The sequence below is a fragment of the Dunckerocampus dactyliophorus genome, chromosome 15 (genome assembly GCF_027744805.1).
Source record: "Dunckerocampus dactyliophorus isolate RoL2022-P2 chromosome 15, RoL_Ddac_1.1, whole genome shotgun sequence".
NCBI classification, from domain to species: domain Eukaryota; kingdom Metazoa; phylum Chordata; class Actinopteri; order Syngnathiformes; family Syngnathidae; genus Dunckerocampus; species Dunckerocampus dactyliophorus.
This window is the reverse complement of record NC_072833.1, coordinates 21,300,348-21,318,293: the sequence shown is the minus strand read 5'-3', so window position 1 is coordinate 21,318,293 and position 17,946 is coordinate 21,300,348. Positions and strand designations below refer to the sequence as shown.

The 17,946-nt window shown below is 48.3% G+C and overlaps 1 pseudogene; it reads right to left on the bottom strand.

Annotated features, from left to right (window-relative positions):
- Positions 1 to 12,302: 12,302 nt before the first annotated feature.
- Positions 12,303 to 15,170, bottom strand: LOC129195019 (uncharacterized; annotated as a pseudogene).
- Positions 15,171 to 17,946: the final 2,776 nt, after the last annotated feature.

Here is a 17,946-nt window from a genome sequence, read left to right as displayed (position 1 = left end):
AGAACAATCTGGCCAACATGGATCCCGCAGACATGGAACAGTTCCACAAAGCTCTGTCACACCAAGGACACATGGTGATAGCCATGAGAAATCGCTCCAGGGGATCATGGAAGCCATCTCTGTGCTTTCCGCTAACATGGAGGCATTAAATCAGCGACTAGGACACCCTTCTCCACTTCCACCACCAGAGGTCGGTACCTCCGCTACAGTGAGTGACTCACTTAATGCCACAGCTGCAAGCACACCTTCTTCTCATCAACCCCGTGAGCCTAATATTCCTCACCCTCCTCGCTTCTCCGGTGACCCTGACTCTTGCAATAAATTTTTACATCAATGCTCACTAGTATTTGACCAGCAACCTACTTGTTACTCCTCAGACCAGTCAAAGGTAGCATTTGTAATGAGCTTGCTTTCTGGTAGAGCCGCCACTTGGGCCTTGGCCATAAGCACCTCGATGCCCGCTATTCGCACATCGTTACCCTTATTCCTAGAGGAGATAAAAGTTTTTCATCACCCCGTCCGGGGTTTAGAAGCCGCCAACCGTTTGTTGGATTTAAAACAAAGAGGACGCTCGGTATCTGATTTTTCCATTGACTTTCGTGTGCTTGCTGCAGAGAGTGGGTATCCCGATACCATGCTTCGTGGCCTATTCCGGAGGGCGCTCAACGCTCGCATCAAGGATGAGTTAATCGGCAAGGACAATACTACGTCCCTTGACGGTCTCGTAGATTTAGCTATTTGTTTAGATAACCGAGTTAAGGAGATAGTCAGAGATTATGCGGAGGAGGGATATCAGGGCCGAACGCCGATATCACACCCACCTACGGAGAGAAGGATCTCTTATTTTGTCAACCATGACGACGCAACAACTACAGAGATTCCCATGCAGCTTGGAGGACGACGCCTAGCAGCCGAGGAGAGAGCCAGTTGTCGACGGCTGGACCTGTGCTTTGAATTGCGGTAACCCAGGACATCGGCTTCTCCAATGCCCCATCCCCCCGGCTCACCGCCGAGGATCGACCCAGGGATCAGTGCCGGAACAACCAGCGATACCCAGTATCAATCTCTCCCTCGCCAGTAGCCATTCGTCAGCCAGGGACTGTTAGTATCCCCATGGAACTATTGACACACGCAAAGATCAAGGGAACCATTACTGGAGGGGGCAGAAATGTGACTGTAACCGCGCTCGTGGACTCAGGAGCAGACGACTTTATTTGTAAAAAGACATAACATTAAGATGATTGAGTTACCCTCTTCTAATGACGTTTTGTCCCTAGATGGACGTTTCTTGGCAGCAGTTACGCATCAGACCGAACCCTTGTCTCTTCACCTGTCGGGAAACCACTCTGAGATCATTCGTTTTTTTCATCATGCCTTCTCAAGCAGCCTTGTTAGTATTAGGGTTACGTTGGTTTAAGCTCCACAATCCCTCTGTGGATTGGACTACGATGAATATTATTAATTGGAGCCCCTTTTGTCATGCTAATTGTCTGCTTTCAGCTATCTCCGAGGTACCGGTTAACACACCTACGGTAGAAGAAATCGACCTTACGGGTGTTCCAGCGGTTTGTCACTACCTTAAACAGGTGTTTAGCAAGGAGCGAGCTCATACACTCCCTCCTCATCAACCTTATGACTGCTGCATTGAACTGTTAACCAATGCCACATTACCTACCGCCAAGCTTTATAATATTTCAGGCCAGGAGCAGAAAGCTCTCAAGGGTTATATTTCCGCCTCGCTAGCTGCCGGCCTCATTCGACCTTCTTCCTCTCCTCTTGAAGCCGGATTCTTTTTTGTAGCCAAAAAATAAATCCCTACGACCAAGTATCAACTACAGGGGTCTAAATAGTATTACTGTTCATAACAGTTGTTCACTACTGCTCATGGACTCTGCTTTTTCCACTCTTCACTCTGCACGCATCTTCTCCAAACTTGACCTTCGCAAAGCGTATCACTTGGTGCGTTTTAAGGAGGGAGACGAGTGGAAGACCGCGTTTAATACTTCGCTGGGGCACTTCAAATATCTCGTCATGCCTTTTGGCCTTACTAACGCCCCAGCGGTGTTCCAGAACCTCATTAATGATGTGCTTTGTGACATGATTAACCAGTTTTGTTTTATTTATCTTGACGATATCCTTATCTTTTCCAGGAACTTGCAAGAACATACCATTCATGTCAAACTTGTCCTTAAACGTCTTCTAGAGAATAGGTTGTATGTTAAAGCTGAAAAATGCGAATTCCACGTTATGCCAATGACGTTCCTGCAGTGCATCGTGGAGAAGGGGCAGTTACGTGCCGATCCAAGCAGTGGTCGAGTGACCCACTCCTAAATCAAGGAAGCACTTACAGAGGTTCACACTCACACAAAATGTGGCCGTCACTTGAGAGTGGGAAAAACTTTTTGTGTGTTTTACTAAAATGATTCGAGTCCAGCTGTGTTACGGCTGACTTTAGAAGTGTTGAGTAAAGTAAAAGAGCACAGCTTCGTGCCGGCTTTGGGGGTGGCGGTGTGTGTTCAACTATTTATGCAGCAGCAACTCTTAGTCTGGGAGTTAATTCATGGAGAAAGATTAAGGGCTAAATATAAAGGCGGCTGCAATTGGTAGAGTTCGTTTACTGCACACAGTCTGTGTGGTTACGACCCTCCGAACACGCAAAGGAGGTGACCAACTACAGAGCACAGGTTGCACCTATATAATATGCGTGAAGCAAGTCACGTCTAACAAGTAGAGAAGCATACTCAAATTACACATGCGGAATTACAATTAAGCAGTTCTTATTGTCTACTTTGTGATGTAACTCTAAAACAGTCTTGCAGTTCTAGTCAGCCGGACAAGGTCAGTTATGAGTATATTAATGCATACTGTACCTAAACAATAACAATTGGAGGAGATTAAGGCGTGGAGCAATCACTTGGATTGCTCAAATTGTGTGATTGTTTTGAAGTGCACTAAAAGTTTGTTATAATTTGTTGTATCTAACTAAAATTCTAAAGTCAAATTGGCATATACAGTACTTGAAGTGTGTGTGTGTGTGTGTGTGCGTACTTGTGTGTGACTGACTATCTCACCTTATCTTTAAATCTTCCAGATGTTTTCCATTCACTGTTTTGAGTGAGTGTGTGTGTATGAATGAAGGTCAGCTGAGGATAAACTGTGCTTTGTGACCCGCAGAAGAAAATAGCTATGCGAGTAATCACCTTAGTCGCAAGACAGTAACGTAAGCCAGTGTAAATAGCTGAAAATTGCCAAACGCTCAAGTGAGAAGTGCGGTTAAGTGTATTGTCAGAACTGTTCATAGATTAATCTTTGTTTGAATGATCTCTTCTGGAACAACAAAATGGTCAACTTTACACATAGTTGAAGTGAAAGTAGTTTGTGTGTCATCTTTGTGTCTATCGCTGGAGTTACTGCATGTGGCTGTTATTGAGTGTAGTGTATCTGGCCTAGTTGTGTTATTTGTGCTCATGCTCATTTGTTGAGGGTTGCGCTGGAGTGAGACTATAGAAGCCATATCTTGGGTGTGGTCCCAGAGAAATTCAAAGTGCGTCATAACATTGTTTCCTCTGTAGTGGAGGTTATGAACTAGCTGAAAGGACAGAATTGCAATAGTTCAATTGAGAAGAAAATCGTGTGCAATTTGCTGTTTGATAAGTCTGATGAGACTTTGTTTTGTATTTGAACTTAGTGAATCTTGTCAAGCTGTGTAGTTGGGCCACTGACCGGATGTGGACTGAATAACTGAAGGAAGTGTTGAGGGAGGGAATACAAGGGGAGTGGCTACATCCCGCCCACTGAGTGCAGAAGAGTAGCTCTGTTAGAGGAAGAGTTCTATTTATTCTTGCACAGTTTATCACGTACACATATACAATAGTGTAGGCAGGAGTCTTACTGCAAGCTATCATTTCAAATTGGGTTGTATTCATGAAAGCTTCATGTAAGTTTCAGGTGTGTATTACTAATGTATCGTGTTTAGGAAAAAAAATTGTTTCAGGAGTTTATAAACAAAAAAGTAATTTGAGACTTCCATCAAATAAAAGTACATACAGTACGTTTAGTGTGTAACACTCGTGCATAGCGATTTAATTTCGTGGTAAATTCAAAATAAAAATTCCGTCACGAAGTGGCTTACGCCAAAAGTTGGAACCCGTAATGCAGATTCAAACAGCGCTAGTAAAAAATACAATTTATTACAAAAAGTAATAGGTACATGGAAAAATACAAAAATAATACAAAAAGGTAAACTAAGGAACACAGGACTAGAGCCAAAAATACGAGGAACAAAAAACACTGCTAGGCAGGAAAAAAGGGTACTCACTGAACGAAAATAGCTGCAGGAAAAAAGTGCAGAACAGTTAAGTAGATGAAGCAAAAATCACAATGGCAAAGGGTACGCGAGCAAAGGGGACCAGTTGGGAGCCAAAGGAAGAGGAACAGGAAGCAGGGTTGGCAAGGGAATAACTGGCAACCAAAGAATGGCCAGGTGGAGGTATACAGTATATGGGCAGCTGGAGATTGATCACAGGTGTCCCTGATTACTCATCAGTGCAGCCAAGACACTGCAAGAATAGAACAGAGGCGGCAGCAGAGTGCAAAAACACAGAACATGACAAATTCATCAAATTAAGCTTAATTAATGATGATAACTAATATTAGATGATCAAACTAGCATTCCAAATTACAGTTTTAAATAAATTTACTCTTTTAATCTCTGTTTTAAACTTTGAAAGACTGGAAATGGCTATTACTCCAGTGATAATTTTAGGGTTAAAATACCCAGCACAGAGAAATGACATAGACAAATAACAAAAAAATGGGAAGAACGCATCAAGTATTTAAGGCAAAGTTGGCCTGAAGGTGGAACATTTGATGTCAGGTTGTGTGAGGTTATGGAACTTCGAATTAGGGATTATAAATCTCAAAACAAAAGTAGCAAGAGACTACAAAAAAGAGACAATAAATTGGAAATCATAAACCTGTTCAAAAATGAAGGGGAAATGTTCAGGGAAAGTAACAGAGGTGAAATGTCTAAAGTTAAGTGGGAAAACAGAGTTTCTAAAAGCAGAAAGAAAGGCCAGGACTCAGTTTTGAATGTTAAGACAAGTATGGAAACATTAGTCCTTTCACCTCCAGCTTCACCGTGTGCTTCCGGACCAGCGTCACCAGTCCAAACGCCTATTATCAATGTACTGTATACTGTTAGGGTTCGGCAGAAGCCGGAACTCAGATCCCAAGACGCAAGAGCAGGATGTGGTAGAAAGACTATTTATTACAAACAGCAGGAGTAATAAATAGCAAAAGATAGAATACAAAACACAAAATCAGCCGGATAGCACACGATGAAAAAGAGGTAACTAATAACTAAGGGAGCTGCCGAAAACCAGGCAGAATAAAATGCTAAAGTCCAAGAACAAAAAGACACTGCTGAAAACCAAGCAGGTACGATGCTAAACAGAAAAACACTCACGCTGCCGCTGAATAAACGGACAGGGAGATGGCAGGATTAGCAATAGCACGTTCTAGGTTAGCACGACTGGAGCTGAGGAGCACTACAGCAAGGAGCCTGATTTGGCAAGCTTGGCAACAATCTGGCACCAAACGGGTGTCTGCTAGAGGTTTAAGGAAGGTGCCAGATGAGCTGCAGGTGCGTCAATTAGGGCCCCAGGAGGTGAGGAGGATGAGCTGCAACGAAAGAACAGAAGAGGGCAGCAGAGCAACAAGCTAATCCTGACTATATGTCCTGCAACAAAAAGCAACTCAAGCTACTGAAACAAGGAGACCACCTCAAATGAAACAAAGCGGCAAATCAAAGAGGAGGTTCCAGCAACAAGTCTCTCCTTCGCAAGCCTTTTCAAAATGCTGTTGGGGATGCCACCAGCCTGGACACATTCGATAGAACTGTCCAGTCAACCCATGGCCGGCTTCTAGAGGGGGCAGGGGAGGACTTTATCAACAAGGTCAACCGGTTTTGGTCAACAACTACACCGATGGGCCACAAATCAGTGCCAAGGGAACCATTCAAACATCTTTTGGTAGACAATGTAAATATGATTAGACAGCGAATGGGAAAAGGTACATGTTAGTAATAATTGACTGATTCAGCCATTTAAACTCTTGTTGTACTTACATTATTTGTCACATCAGTATCAGTAAGTTTGAACAATGGGTTGATGTTTGTACAAATACAGTGAAAAGGTAGATTATTTTATTGTGCCTAGTTCACATGTTTTGACTATTCGGTCCTTGTACAATCGGAGCAGGAGCCTGGTTCGCATTGCCAGCAGTAAGTCAAGCCTGTTTCCGGTGAACGTTGGCCTCCGCCAAGGCTGCCCATCCATCCATCCATCCATTTTCTATACCGCTTCTTCCTCATTAGCCAAGGCTGCCCTTTGTCACCAATTCTGTTCATAATTTTCATGGACAGAATTCCTAGGCACAGCCAAGGTGTCGAGGGAGTCCAGTTCGGGGGCCTTAGGATCTCGTCTCTGCTATTTGCGGACGACGTGGTCCTGATGGCCTCATCGGGCTGTGACCTGTGGCGTTTACTGGGGTGGTTTGCATCTGAGTGTGAAGCTTCTGGGATGAGACTCAGCACCTCCATATCTGAGGCCATGGTTCTCAGTCGGAAAAGGGTGGATTGCTCCCTGCGGGTTGGGAATGAGGTCCTGCCCCAGGTGGAGGAGTTCAAGTATCTCGGGGTCTTGTTCTCGAGTGAGGGAAGGTTGGAGCGTGAGGTCAATAGGCGGATCGGCGCAGCATCAGCAGTAATGCAGTCGCTGTACCAGACCGTTGTGGTGAAGAGAGAGCTGAGCCGGAAGGCAAAGCTCTCGATTTACCGTTCGATCTACGTTCCCACCCTCACCTATGGTCATGAGCTTTGGGTCATGACCGAAAGAACGAGATTGAGGATACAAGCGGCTGAAATGAGTTTTCTTCATAGGGTGGCGGGACTCACCCGAAGAGATAGGGTGAGGAGCTCGGTCATCACGCCTCCCTGGTGAGGTGTTTCGGGCATGCCCAACCGGGAGAAGGCCCCGGGGAAGACCTAGGACACGCTGGAGGGATTATGTCTCACAGCTGGCCTGGGAACGCCTTCGTGTCCTCCCGGTGGAGCTGGAGGAGGTAGTCGGGGACCGGGAAGTCTGGGCTTCCCTACTAAGACTGCTGCCCCCGTGACCCGGACCCAGATAAGCGGAGGAAAATGGAATGGAATAGAATAGTTCACATGTAGTTGCATTATTTAGTTGACTTGCAGTGCTAATGAGGGTGTATGAATGTTTTCTCACTGGCTTCTTCTTCTTCCTTTTGTATTGTTAATTTGTATCTGCATTGAGATGTAGTGGTCGCCTTGCAGGTACACCATCCCCCCTGTTGTGCATGTCTGTTCTGTTATCTTATCAAATCAGGAAGCGCTCAAGGCTGTTGAGTGTTCCAGGCACCACAGTGACTCCGCAGACACGGAGGTAAATCAACATGAAAGGAGGCGATGACAAGAGCTGATTGGTCCACATCACCAACCCCCTACAAGAGCAGATTGGTCACCAACCCCCTGAACGAGCTGATTGGTCCACAATTGCCAGACTTCCTGCATCCTGCACAATCACAAAATGTATAAGACGCTTGGCCAGGGAGAGAAGGATGCTTTTTCGCTGTTGCCTGTGCTAAGACCTACATACTTCAGTAGGCAACAGATACAACTACGGAGCCCAGATATATCTGTATTAAGTTTTGTTTGCTAGAAATAAAACTTCAGAATTGGAAATGAATTGCCTTCGTCTCCATCATCATCTCCATCATCATCAGCTCTCCCGTTTTTTTTTTTTATTTTTTTGCTATTTTGTTGTTCATGGTGCACATTCAGCGTGCTGCGTTGCATTGCAGCTTAGAGACGGCTTTTGAACATCTGCAGGGTTCACCATGAGCTTTTGTTCAGCTTCTCTGCGTCGGGAGGACGCAGCAGCCTGCGTGCCTGGTGAGCTAAATGTCCAGGAGCGTCCGGGGCGGAGGCGAAGCAGGAGGGGCGGCCTGCGTGCTAGGCTAAAGGCTGTAGCGACTGGGCCACCGCTGCCGAGCCTGCTGCTGGCCAGCGTCCGCTCTCTCGAGGACAGGATGGACGAGCTGAGAGCAAGGATTGCAACTCTACGTGAGATTGGAGAGTGCTGTGTGTTCGCAGAGGCCTGGCTGGACGGAGGATGTACCGGAGTCGGCGGTCCGGTTGGGGACATTTGCCGCTTGCCGGGGAGATCGGACTTCGGCGTCTTGTGGACACAGAGCCTCGGGACTGTTCTCCCCGAATGTTACCAGCATGTAGGCTTTCCCACGAGGGCAAATAGCATCCTGTAACAAAGTCTACAGCAACATGTTGTTCTATTTACCTATTATAGCAGCAGGCCTTTGTATTGTACGTATTAATTATGTTATATATAAAAGCCCCAGTATTGAAGTTTCTTATTGTTTTACATCCATGCTGAGTATCCTCCAGTTGCTCTTGATAATACTCCGACCTTCATTCCTCTTCCAGGTTCTTTCTTATTCCTGATGTACCAGGTATGATCCAACTGGTTACTACAGTAGTCATTTGGCTTGATGTAATTCATAAAGTGATCACCGGAGCATGTTGTTCTGGGCAGTGTGACCCCCACTGGTTGACAACTGAGGACTTGGAAAAGTGGAAGTATGGTGGAATTGTGGGAAGAGCACTTGATACCCACATTTACCAGCCAAGTAAACTGGCACGTGTGCACTTGTGCATTGGATTGAACCTTTCTATGTTCTTCCCCAGGAAGGCGCAGTGCTTCAGGTCGCGTACATGGGACCCAGGGATTCGGCCTGTCCTGAGGGAGGAGAAGTCGTCCTCAGGGGAGCGCCGATCCCAGGGTCTACATTTACGCCATGGGGGCGCCATGGGGGCGCCATGGGGCGTGCCAGATGAGTTTAACGCTCGGATTCAGGTGGGGCTGGATATGAACAAGGGTTACTTTTTGGGTCATGGTCAATAAAAAGATAGCTTGGATCAATGACTGCTGTATTCAGCAGGGGTTTGTTAAATATACCAGGAATGCTGTTGAGGGATTAGCAGAGCAACTGGATGCTTCTATTCTGATGGCCTGGAAGAATAGAATGTACAGTATATACTGTATGCAGTGTGGTCTGTATTCACTGCATCAGAACCCTTCGTGAAAGAATCACTGATAGGACCACAATTAATATCATGTATCTCTGTATACTTAGCTATTCAGTGTATACAGTAGCTATTCATGTATTATTTTGGATCATCGACAGTTACTTACTCTGTGTTTGGGTCAATATTCACTACTTACAGTATTCACACAACATTTTACTTACTCAGGTACATATATTAAAGTTGCAGTTTGCAGTTGCAGTTACAATAAATCATGTTTAAAGACAATTAGGCTAGTATTAGTTACACCATTAGCCATAGGAAAAGATCGTTCCAGCGGAGATGGTGCCATCCCGAATGGCTCATCCGAGAAGCGAGACCAACAAACGCCACTCCCGCCATACGCTCATCCTTACCATTATTTTTGAGCGAAATGCGTAAAGTATTTGACCATCCTATTAGGGGGCGGGAGGCAGGTAGCCGACTATTGGATTTGAGACGAAGAAGACGCTCAGTAGCTGAGTACTCCATTGAGTTCAGGGTGTTAGTCGCCGAGAGGGGTTACGACGAAATGGTACTACGGGATATTTTCCGTAAGTTCCTCCAGAACCGTATTAAGGACGAATTAGTTGTCCGTGATGAGACTAAGACTTTGGATGAGCTTATAGACTTGGCGGTTCGCTTAGACAACCGCCTACATGAACGTGACCGGGAGTACACCGCCGAGGGCCGATCCAGATGATCTCCCCCTCGGCCGATACCATGGATGTCTCCCACGTCATTCAAGGAACAACGCCCATACCACGCCGCCTTGGATACCTCTGGCTGTACCCCAGAGGAGCCCATGCAGCTGGGAGCACTCAACCTCCCTTTGGCGGAGCGTGCCCGACGACACCGACTTCACCGACACTCCGTGGTACCCGAGAGTCCAAGTGTTCAAGTTTCTGACAAAAGGATTGATTTATCACTTGTTCCTGAGAATTATCATGATTTAGCTCACGTGTTTAGCAAGGATAGAGCTCAAAGTTTGCCACCTCATTGTCCATATGATTGTGCCATTCAGCTTTTGCCTCACGCGCCACTACCTAATGCCAGACTTTATCAAGTATCACCACCTGAACAAAAAGCATCAAAGGATTATATTACCACTTCTTTAGCAACAGGTCTTATACATCCCTCCTCGTCGCCCCTGGGGCCCGTTTTTTTCTTTGTTGAAAAGAAGGACAAGTCATTGCGCCCTTGTATCGACTATCGTGGGCTTAATGATATCACAGTTAAGAATTCTTATTCATTACCACTTATGGATTCTGCATTTTCTTCATTACACTCTGCCAAGGTTTTTTCTAAGCTTGATTTACGTAATGCTTATCACCTGGTACGTATTAAGGAGGGGGACGAGTGGAAGAATCTCATTAACAACGTTCTCTGCGATTTCATTAATCAGTTCTGTTTTGTTTATTTAGACTGTTGGGATTGAGGCCTCCTGTGACTTCAGGCCAACAATTCCCGTGGGTGTCGAATTGGAGGAAAGGAGACTAGATTACTACCATATAATCAAAAGTAAATATTTATTCTTGACAAACAAACCTAATACAATCGGAGCTCCGGGCCTAGCGTCTTTCCCTATAGGCCTACACAGAGGTTGGTCTTAATACAGAGTCAGACAGGAAGAGCACAGCTGACTATCCCTGCCCGGTCCTTATACATTTTTAGATGCAAATGTGGGTTGATCCTCAGCAAATGGGAGAAGACAGCGCCCGTCACTGCAGATGTTGGAGAGCCAATCAGATGCCGCTGGAGGTGTGGTGTTGTAGTCCCTGAGGACCAATCAGATGTCTCCGGAGGTGTGGTGTTGTAGTCCCTGAGGACCAATCAGCAAAGTGGGGTGGCACCAGCCGATGTGAGAAGCGGGCCTTTGTTCGTTGTGAAGGTCAACCAGCTGCTGTAAGCAGGATGTTGCTGTGGTTTGAGTACTCCCTCCTTGAGCTGCTTATCAGTTGTGAGGTATGTGTGGATGAGATAATGAGCGCAGGCCATGCAAGCACTATGTGTTTTGTGTGACTGCCTGTATAAAATGGATGCGCGCGGCTTAGCAGATTAATATGCATATAATAAGAACACAAATGAGATATAAAACCCTTCGTTCCCCCTCATGGCCTCGAAAGAGGCCAAAGAAACACACAGTAGTACTTTATTTTTCAGGATCAGAAAGCACAGCTCGCGTGTCCCCCTCAGGAAGTGGCGGAAGCCGGATCAATTAGTACTGACTTCGACCATCGCCAAAAAGGCCTATTGTGGCACGCTGGAAAAGACACTTGAAACAAGGTATACTACAACACGCAAACAAGGCAAAGAGAATGAAGAAAACCATAACCGCAATAATAATACCAGAAGCCAATTTTTGCCATTTACCAAAGAAGCTCGTCAACCGGTCCCAAGGGCTGGTGTCCACTCCGACATACGATTTCATTCGCACGTTAAGTGCTTTGAGACCATCGATGGCATGGGTCAGTCGGCTACCGGGTGCAGTATTATTAGGAATAAGTGTGCAACATTCAGTGCCAATCATTGCACAAACTCCATGTTTTTCAGCCAATAACATGTCCCAGCTGAAACGTGCTTGGAACCGGATAGGTCGAACACAGAGTAACCGCCAACTGCAAATGACCAGTAGTATGGGTGATGTTAAGATCAGTACATGTTGAGGGTGTGGACCGCTTCGAGCGGCGGCCCGCAACGTTAGCATGAGGCGACACCAGCACAGTGGGAGTAGTCAGAGTTGTTGTTGTATCCCCACTAGGGGTCCAGTGGTAAGCTGTGAGGAACAAAACAATCAGCAAGGGAACCAAAATACACATTGCAATCTGAGCAAAGCAAAGCACGTGGTTATATGTATATTGTCTAAGTAAGCGAGCACGTTTGTATTTATCTTGTATATGGTCATCAGTATCAGTATAGGTGTGTGTGTTGTCATCAACCAGGTGTTTGTCGGCTTCAGTTGGAGGAGGCGGGGGCGGCGCTCCCAGAACTCGGGCCAGCACCGACATCGCCACTACCCCACCCCTCATGGGCTGCGCTGGAAGCAGCCCGAGGCGACGCAGAAGACGGGACATCAGGAGCAGGACGGATCATACAGTAGTGAAACCACTTGTTGCCGTTGCCCTCGAGCTGGACCTCACGGTCAGTCCTGGCGGCGAGTCCAGCGAGGGTCAGACCACTTACGAGACTGGCGCTTCAGAAGCACCGAGGAAGCAGTGGTCGGGGTGGACGGAACAGCAACAGTGGAGTCAGAGACCTGCCAAGAGACAGCAGAAGCCAACGAGTGCAACTGAGACCAGTATGTAGCGGGAGAAAAAGAAGGAGGCGGAACCTCCTCCAAGGGCAAAATGGAGGCACTGGGGCCAGGCATGAGGCGGCCCGTCCACATCTCGTACAGCGAGCGGCCAGAGCGAGAGGCGACGGACTGGCGGATGGACAACAAGGCCAGAGGAAGAGCCTGCAACCAATTGAGGCCCGAATCAGACATAATACGAGCCAAACGGTCCTTGAGGGACCGGTTGATGCGTTCCACCCTGCCCTGAGATTGGGGATGGTAAACAGAGCCAAACGAGTGCTTCAGACCCAGAGCCGACTCCACCCTAGCCAAGGATGCCGAGGTGAAGTGGGACCCATTATCCGAGCGAATGCGGGCAGGGAAACCATGAGAAACAGCATCTTCCTTGCCGCAAGGGTACGCCTCAGGCCAGCCAGTGAAAGAGTCAACAATAACAAGAAGGTATCGCTTGCCATTCACAGAGGTCAACATGTCAGTGAAGTCAAGGGAAACCTCAGCACCAGGCCATAGGACAGGAGCCAGATGACCAGGCGAGGGTTTCAGAGTGGGACGTGCGTTGAAGTACATACAGGTAGTACAAGCATTGCAAAAAGACCAAACCATGTATTTCATGTTTGGATGCCACCAGTGAGACAGGTTGTACAGCATAGCAGGAGGGCCGACATGGCCGGGACCATGAGTCTCAGCGAATGCCTTCGCCGAGAGGTCAGCAACAGGAAGTGCAGGGGCCCCGGACGGACCGACAATGAGACCATCAGAAGTCCGCCAGGCACCATGAGAGAACCAGAAGGAGCGTTCCTCCGGAGACGCCGAGGCCTGATGAGCCTGCAGCGACTCGAGAGACAAAGGAGGGGCCAGAGGAGGGGCGGATGCAACAGAAGCCAGAAAGATGGACGCAGAAGAGGAGGACAGGTAACCAGCTGCCGCCTTGGCGGCCAAGTCAGCAGCCGCGTTTCCACGTGCCTGGAGGGTTTCAGCTTTGGAGTGGCCAGCAGTCTTAACGATTGCCACACGAGAGGGGAGAAGCAAGGCCTCCGCCAGCTGTTCCACAATCTCACGGTGTGCAATCGGTTGACCGCGAGCCGTCATGTAGCCACAACGGCGCCACTCCAGAAGATCACAACATGCCGCGCTAACAGCGTAAGCAGAGTCAGAAAAGACAGTGGCCGCCGCTCCTGACGCATGACAAAGAGCCAACACCAGAGCACGCAGTTCAGCAGCCTGAGCAGAAGGAGAAGAAAACGCAGTGTCAGTAAACACAGTGTGGAAGGTGTTAGCCACAGGGTCAAACTGGACAACTGCGGAAGCTGCATGGAGGTCACCAGATGGCGACCGGAAACAACAGCTGTCCGTAAAAAGTACCAGTCCGTCACTCAACGGTTTGGTTTGTAAGTCTGGGCGCACTTTGGAATCAAATGAAACCTGCAGGGCGCACTCATGAGGAGTGCCGGAAGCCGAGATCGAATCGGCCATATTAACGCCAGAATGTATGAACTGAATGTTTGGGGCCTGCAGGGTGCGCAACAGACGGGACTGGCGGAGGGCTGTCATTGTAAACGAGGCAGGCACGACGAAAGACACAACAGAATGAGGTGACAAAATGACCAAAGGCTGATCTCGAACCAGGTGAGCCGTCTTGAGGACCAGAGCAGCGACCCCCGCCGCGTAGCGAGTACACAACAGTTGCCGACGCTCAATGGGGTCAAGAGGGACACTGGCGTACATCAGGACCCTACGGTGCCCATTGGCACGCTGGAAGAGGACACCATTCGTGACTGTGTCCGTGACAGACACGTCCAGATGAAACTGGCTGGTAGGATCTCGAACAGCCAGGGCAGAGGCCGTCGCTAAGGACTGGAACAGGGACATAAAAGCCTGCGAGGATTCCATGTCCCAATCCAGAAGCGCGTTTGAATGGCGCGAACCCTTTGCACGGACGAGAGCACGTAACGGAGCAGTGCGCTCGGCATAACACGGAATGTAGTGTCTGCTGTAGCCACACAGCCCCAGAAACGAAAGCATCTCCCCCACTGTGGAGGGCTTCGGATGCCTCAAGATGGCTATGGGCTGTGGACATGGCGTAACCGGACGCGGAGAGAACGCGGCCCAAGAAAGTGACAGTACGACGACAACTGCAGTTTCTTGCGCGACACCTTGAACCCGAGTTTATGCAACTCCGTCAACAGGGTTTGAGTAGCCAATAGGCAGACGTCAGCTGAATCACAGGCAAGTAGAACGTCATCCACGAACTGGACCAACAGACACCCCTCCGGGAGCTGTAGGCCAGACAAGGCCTGACGCAGGTGGTGGTTGAACAAACCGGGGCTGTTTTTAAAGCCCTGTGGCGTGCGCGTGTACTGATAACGCTGGCCATGATATGTAAAAGCAAAATACTTTCGTGAGTCTGGATGGAGCGGGAGACAGAAAAATGCATTTGCCACGTCAATCACTGAGAACCACTGGAATGAGGGAGACAGGGAGGACAGGATCCTGTGAGGGTCAGGTACCGGAAGCACCGGCGTCAGAGTGACATCGTTAACAGCACGTAAGTCGTGCGCCATACGGTAGCTTTTGCCGTCAGCTTTCAAAACAGGGCGGAGGGGTGTGGACCACTCCGAGTCCAAGTGTTCCAACACCCCTGCGTCCCACAGACCCGCCAAGGCCTGTGCCATTCCCTCGTCTGCCTCAGGAGACCACCTATATTGAGGTCGGAACACAATGGGATTTCTTGCACCTCAAGTGTAATAGGAGTGACAGATGAACAGAAGCCCTCCTCAAAGGGACCCGTTGACAACACCCTCTCAGGGATGCTGTCAAGCATGGGTGCAGACAAATCATGATCAGTGAGCTCTTTGCGCATGTGTCGGTCAATCAGCTGATGTTGGACCAACGAGGGGTCTTTGAACTGGCCAAATATGCGATACGCTGACTCAGAAGAAGAAAAGTGCACTTGTGGGAGATCAGGGGACGGCGTCCAGTCAGTTGCGGCTAACAACCATTTGACCATGGGACCTAAGGCCCTCTGTTCGTGACCAGGTGCCACGGCCAAAGAGATGTGAGGTACTGACGCTGGACCTCCACGGAACCAAGCCTGTTCCAACGCTTCTACAAAGTAGATGGAAGACGCCACCCCCTCAGGTCCTGCAAAGATACAAGAAGAGTTTAGCACCCAAACAGTGTTTTCGATTTCCTCAAACTCTTCAGGATATGTCAAATCTTGTTCTGTGTCATAAAACAATGTGCAATATGGTGATGTGACAGTAGGCAGGTAGACAGCCTGGGAAAGGATCCAAGGCTTCCACATCTCATAAGCTGTCAGCACACTGTCCGGAGCGGATGTCGGCTGGAGGACACACCAGTAGATGTCAGAAGTTGTTGTAGCTGGTAGTTCTTTCAACAGATATTGGCCACCTCGAGGGCTGCCGTTGCAGTCCAACGTTACACCATTTGGTAACGTGAGTGTGAGTCCCTTGTCAGTACACATGATGGTGGCGTTTGCAGCACTGAGAATGTCTCTTCCGATCAAACACACAGGCGCATCCGTGGCATGGATGTAAGCGTGTGTAAAATGTGTCCCAGCAAAATCGGTTGGTAGGTCAACAGTGAATGGCAGCAGACGTCGTTTCCCCGAGAAGCCAACCAGAGGCACGCAGCATGACGTAATCTGGTGCGGTGACAGTGGAACATTGATGACAGAATGTGTCGCCCCCGTATCTACAAGTCCTTTGATTGTCTTATTGTCCACTGTGAACAAGAGCATGGGGTCTGCTGTTTCCCTGCTCTTGGGGGCTCCTGGGCCTCCCTAGGCCTGATAGTAGTTGAGGTCATCACCCTGGTCGACATACTGTAGTATTGACCAGCAGGTGGGGTCTGCTGCATGGGCGGGCGTTGAGCAAATGGATTGCCACGCCCCCTGGCGGGTGCCATCGCCTGTTGTTGGGGTGGGCCCGGTTGTGGTGGCGGGCCCCACCCTTGCTGCTGCTGTGGACCTTGCATGTAGCGGCGTTGTGGGCAGCTGCGAGCCCAGTGATCCATGGCGCCACACACGAAACAGCCACTGAAGCCCTGCGACATGTTACCTCTTCCTCTTCCCCTACCAGCTGTACCACCCCGCCCCTGCCACATCACACTAGCAGGTTTTGCTTCCTTCTTTTGTACAGTGCTTTTTGCACGTGCTTCAGCCAACTGTAATTTCAGTAACTGTACAGCCAATTCAGTATTTGTTTTGGTCTTTGCACTTTCGCCCTCCTGGTGTCTGCACATGTGATGGAATAATGTGGACTTAAAGTCCGCCTCAGGTGAGGACAGCAAATTTGGAACATCATTGAGCTTGTCCGACACAGGTGTAGGCATGCCAGAACGAATAGCAGTTCTAAACAACGCTGTCATGGGAGCACTGTTCAGTGGCTCATGTACTGAAGTATTTAACATTCCAGCTCATTTTAGCAAAGTGCTAAATTGTGAGGGTATCATGGCAGCAGACAACAAACAGCGAATGTCCCCCCAAGCCAAACTGAGACCTGCAGTTGCCTGTAACACAGCATCAATCCACGTGTCTGCACCGCCACTTATAGGTGGTAGTTTTTTACTGAGACCGTCTATGTCTGTGATGGAAAAAGGTGTATATTCGGTATGGTTGCCGCCACTATCAACACGTAATGGCATGGTAGTTTTAGGCGAGTCCCCCCTCTCCCGTCAATGTATGGTGAGGGGGTGGAAGGAAGAAGAACGGGTGCCGCCTTTTGCAGGACACCGTCGTCATCTTCCGACTCGGATATGGATTTGTATACGACTCCTGCATCATCGTATTCGGGTTTAACAGGTGGCCGCGGCACGTCGCCTGGTACATTGGGTATCTGGCAAAATGTTAAAAATTGTCAATCCGTTTCGCTATTCGCGATTGGATAAATACCACTTTGTGTATGAACATACGGCGGCGGCACGGTCGGAGGCGCCGACTTCTTTTTGCCTGATGTAACTTTAGCCATATAGGGGGCGGCCAAAGCCAAACTGGCCATCCCCATTAAATGTATCATTCGCCGTAGTTCATCCAACTCTTTTAATTCCTGTTTCAGCTTGCCTCTCTTCAACACACTCGCCTGTTCGATATCTACTTCTAATCTCGAAATTTCTTTCACGATGTTAACTTCCTTATCTTCCTTATCTTTCCCTGCACTTCCACTATATTTCTACAATGCTCACAAGCCACATTCTGTCCAAATTTTCTGCCTAACTTTCTCGTCCTTGTCTTTATCCTTCTCATCACGACCACTTGACACTTGTCTTTCCACCATATAAAACAACTCACCACCAACCATACTCGGGGCACCCCCACACCCCATTCCTCACACTCGCGTTAAACTCGCCTTCCATACCGTCACACTCACACACCACCAAAAGTTACAAAATATCAAACACGATAGAATCAAAAGACGATATAGCAAAATAGACAAAGCGTTCCCCTCACTGCGATAGTGTACTGCCCTTTGTC